Raw genomic sequence first — 5,052 nt, forward strand, 5'->3', positions numbered from 1 at the left:
GCGGCGCCCGGCGGGGCGGGGCGGGCGGGGGAGGGGCGGGAGGAGAGGGGAGGAGCGAGGAGACGGGGGACGGAGAGGAGAGGAGGGGAGCGGGAGGGGAGAGGAGGGGAGCGGGAGGGGAGAGGAGGGGAGCGGGAGGGGAGAGGAGGGGAGCGGGAGGGGAGAGGAGGGGAGCGGGAGGGGAGAGGAGGGGAGCGGGAGGGGAGAGGGAGGGGCGGGGGCAAGCAGAGGCCGATGGAGACCGTACCTCAGACCCCGGGCCTAGACCCCGGAGCCCCGACCTCAGACATGGGACCCCTCACGTGCTAGATCTCGTACTTCAGACCTGGGACCCCGACCCCGGATTCTAAATCCTGTACCTCAGACCCACAACCCCGGGTTCTAGATCTGTTACCTCAGATCCCCAACCCTGGGTTCTAAATCCTGCACCTCAGACCCCTAACTCCGGGTTCTAGATCTGTTAGACACTGGACCTCCAGATTCCAGGTCCTTAACCTCAGATCCCGGACCCCGGATTCTAGATCCTCTACCTCAGAGCCCAGATCCTGGACCTCAGAACCCGGGTACTAAACCCAGACCCCTTTCTTCAGACTCTATGTCCCAGATCCAGAAATTGTGAGCCCAGACCTCAAACCTCAAAACCCTGACCTCAGATTTGGAATCACCAGCCTAGATCCTAGATCCTCAACCGCAGGGGCTGCAGGCCTCAGACCTCAGTCCCCATAATCCCACTCCTACATCCTGGGCCTCAGAACCCACGCTCTGGATCCCAACTCCAGACCTCAGATTCCAGACCCGGGACGCCAGAACTAAGACCCCAGCTCCATTCCCTAAACCCCAGATCCCAATCTCTGACCCATGACCCCCAAACACAAATGCAGACCCAACTCCAGAGTCCAAACCCCATAGCTGGGACCCTGGACCTTAGCCCCAACTGCAGGTGGTCAGCTGAGGGGACCCCACAGTGGGGGGAGCGCTGAATGCAGGGGAGGGCTGTGCATCCCAGAATCAACAGAGATACAGGTCCCTCCTCTGAGCCAGGTGTCAGTTGCCCGGTGTCCACAGAGCTGCAACCCACAAACAGCTAACTGCACCCACAATGTCAGAGTGCCCTAATGCCTTGAAGAAGAAGCACAGGCAGCTAGGAGACCATAAAACAGGGTCTCTTGAGCAACCTGGGGGTCACAACCTGGAGATGCAGCCTGAGGAATGTAACAGAAGGTATGACTTCAGGGGTGCAGGGGCAGCCTGGAGGCCTTCCTAAAGGAAGGGAGGCTGACCAGTGACTCAGGAGTCAGGAAGATGAACAGGGAGTGGGGGGTGGGTACCCTGTTTAATATCCCAGAAGGCAGGGGCTGAGTAGAGAGGGAGACATAAGGGTGTTTTCGCCAGACCCTACCTGAACACAGGACTTCAGTAACACCTGTGACAATTTAGCATCTAAAAAGTGACTGGGAGACCCCCGGGGGTCTAGAGCCTGGTCTCCCCCATGGAGAAGGGACTTCTGCCTGTGGGTCATGGCCCTTGGACACCCAGGAAAGCCATAGGCAAGAAATTCCGCCTCAGCATCCAATCTCTGCCAGAATCTCAGCCAGTTCTTACCTCCAAAGTAGACTTTGAACCCTGGGTCTCCACAGGGGCCAGCTTCATGAGCAGCCCCTGCACTTGCTGTCACCATCTTGAAATTCATAATAATTTTTTAACAAGGGGCCCCAAGTTTGCACTGTAGTCCAGTCCCTCCTCCTCCAAGGTGGCCTGAAACTGCCCAGCCCCCTCCAAGACAACCCTTACCCTCAGCCCCAACCACCTAACCTTCCTTACTCTTTTTAGAATATAGACTCCTCCCAACTTAAGCCAGGTGTCTGGTAGGCAACGATTAAAGCCCGCCATATCTTTCCCACAATTGAAAGTCAGTCCCCCTTACCTGAGGACAACCTCTACCCTTAGGGGCTGAGGACCCAGCACTACAGATTTTACCAGTGGCTTTTCAGAGGATGTACCATCCTCTGCTCTTTGGGGTGAGAAATTTCCTGAAGGTCAAGCAAACAATGTTATAACCATAGACAAAGGCATCTTGAACCTGTAGATAAAATTTTTGCAAAGATTTATTTTTTTATTCTAAACATAATATATAAATAAATAAAGGAGAGAACTTGGAAATGCCAGAAAATTTCAAGAAAAGAACGTGTGCTTCATCCATTATATTAAATCCCAAAGTAACCAATATTAATACTGTATCTACTATCTGTTCTAGTGTTTGTTTTTTACAAAGAGTAGAATCTTTTTATGAGCTTCCCAGGTGGCTCAGTGGTAAGGAATCCAGCTACTAATGCAGGAGACCCAGAAGACGTGGGTTTGATTCCTGGTTCAACAAGATCCCCAGGAGTAGGAAATGGTAACCAACTCCAGTATTCTTGCCTGGAAAATTCCATGGATAGAGGAGGCTGGTGGGCTATAGTCCATGCAGTCACACATAACTGAGAGTTAGACATAACTGAGCGACTGAGCATGCTCATAGAGAAAATCTTTAGATACAGCTGGATCATGAATATAGATCATATGGTACAGGGATGTCAGCCTTTTTATGTAGGGATGCTAAAAATGGTTCATCAGAATAAAATCAGGCTGTGACTACTGAACTAGCAGCTTCATAAAGAACAAAAATCCTAATAAAATAAATATCTCTTTTTTTCAAAAAGAACAAAAATCTTGATTCTTGTCTTTGAGGATAATTATGAATTCATGGCATTCAGATTTGAGTAGTTAAATTGGTCATTAACTCATCAGTATTGATGAGAGATACCAGTAAGTGGGCTCCTGTGTGCCTTCAGCACCCCAGAACTTGGAGAAGCACCCCTTCTTTCTGGCAATGAGATAGCCCAGGCCCACAATGTACCTGCCCTGCCCTGAAACATAAAACCAGCTAGTCTCCAAAGAGCCCTTATTCCTCAGGGTGGGGAAAAGTCTGAAGGCTGCATTTGGATATTAAGCTGTTGTTATTTAATTGCTCAGTCATGTCCGACTCTTCTGCGATCCCATGGACTGTAGCCCACCAGCCTCCTCTGTCCATGGAATTCTCCAGGCAAGAATACTGGAGTGGGTTACCATGCCCTCCTCCAGGGGATTTTCCTAACCCAGGGATCCAACCTGGGTTAGTTGGCAGTCAGTTTCTTTACCACTGAGCCAATATTGAGACTCTTCCCTATTTGCACGTAAATCTGTGGTGGAAAACATTAAAGGCTACTTTAGTTGTCAGGTGGAAATAATAAATTTCAAAGATTGGGAGTTTGTGTCGTTATTTCTAAATTAGTTCTAACACAACTGCATAATGGCTGTCCTCAGCAACTTCAGCCTCCCTGCCGACCAGAACCTGCTCATCACCCATGGTTGTAAATAAAGCTTTATTGGTACACAGCTACACACACTCATTTACAGGGTGCATATGGCTGCTATCCAGCTTCCAGGGCAGATTTGAGTAGTTGCTACAGTGATGTTATGCTCAGCAAAGACAAAAAATATTTATTCTCTGGCCCTTTACAGAAAATATTTGCAGAATCCTGCTTTGTAAATGCCCTACCTAAAGTATAATTTTACTCTTATCATTTGATGAACCGTAAGTCTCTGAAGATCCTATTATAATTTATGTAATTTCTGCCTTGTTTTATCTGTCAACATAAACTATAAATCCAGGGAATGAAAGTAAGATCAAGAGTTTATAAAATAACTGCTAATTGTAAATTAAGACCCAAGATCACAGAAGCTATCTGCATGAGTGGGAGTGACTCGCGCACTGATTGGTTCAGGGACCAGGCACATACATGACCAGTTCTGGCCAAGGAGAAGAGGGGAAAAGTCTGCTGGGTGAGCCTGGAGACTGTCCTAGCTTGCGGCTATTTGTTCTGTAAACTAATAAATGTGTTTGTGGAATTAAGCAAGCAGAGTCATCTTCTCTATTACCCATGGCTATAGGTGGGTAACTGGTGCAATTGGCCCTGGTGGCCACCTGTTAGTAATGAGGGACATGGATGTGACTTTGTTCTTCCACCTATTTTAATAATCTCTGACACGCTGTGATTTTTCATGGTCATCCTATAATTCAGGGGACTGGTTCAAGGACCCTTGCACACACTGAAATCCGAGTATGCTCAAGTCCCTTATATAAAATGGCATAGTATTACAAGTTGTAGTATGGCCTATAACTTATACACAAATGATACATATTTTATTTCTAGATTAGTTATAACACCTGATACAATATTTTGTTTTGCTTCTTGGCTGCCCAGAGGCTTAAGGCATCCCAGTTCCCCAACCAGGGACTGAACCAGGGCCATGGCAAGCATGTTCCGGATCTCTTTTACAGATGTGTGCATCTGTCAAAACTCAGCAAACATATGGTATTCCCTGGTGGTCCAGAGGCTAAGACCCTGTGCTCCCAGCACAGGGCACCAGGGTCTGATCCTTGGCCATGGAACTAGATCCTGCATACCACAGTGAGAAGACTGAAGAGCCCTAGTGTTGCAACTAAGACCTGGTGCAGCTAAATAAATAAATATTCTGAAAGAGAGAGAAAGAAACCAGACAGAAAATTCACAATAAAAAGGTTTTCACAAATGATGCTTCAAAAGATATCACTATGTTCGATCATAACAAATTTTGGTATAAAGCCATAGTCACATTTTATTTTACATTTTTTAGAATAGTAGTTTACCTACCGGTAGGGTTTTTATTAAAGGAAATGTAGAGAATTCAGAAAACTTTAGCCATTCCAACATGGATGTGAAAACACAAGTATTTGTAGGAAGTGAAATAGGTGATGCTTGTCCCCAAGGTTGCATCTAGTAACAAATACCCTGTTGCTAAAAGGATGACTCAAAACCTAAAATCCTTAGACATTTCTTTTAGCAACACATAAGAAAATATTCTGAAATGTGAGAAACAAGTATCAGTTTTAATATATCTTATTCATTTTATTTTAAGCTGAAATCCTTTTATAAAAGCCTCTAGATGTGACCAGGTGGAGCCAGTGGTAAGAGACGGGCCTGCCAATGCAGG

The sequence above is a fragment of the Budorcas taxicolor genome, chromosome 7, assembly GCF_023091745.1.
Source record: "Budorcas taxicolor isolate Tak-1 chromosome 7, Takin1.1, whole genome shotgun sequence".
Classification (NCBI taxonomy): domain Eukaryota; kingdom Metazoa; phylum Chordata; class Mammalia; order Artiodactyla; family Bovidae; genus Budorcas; species Budorcas taxicolor.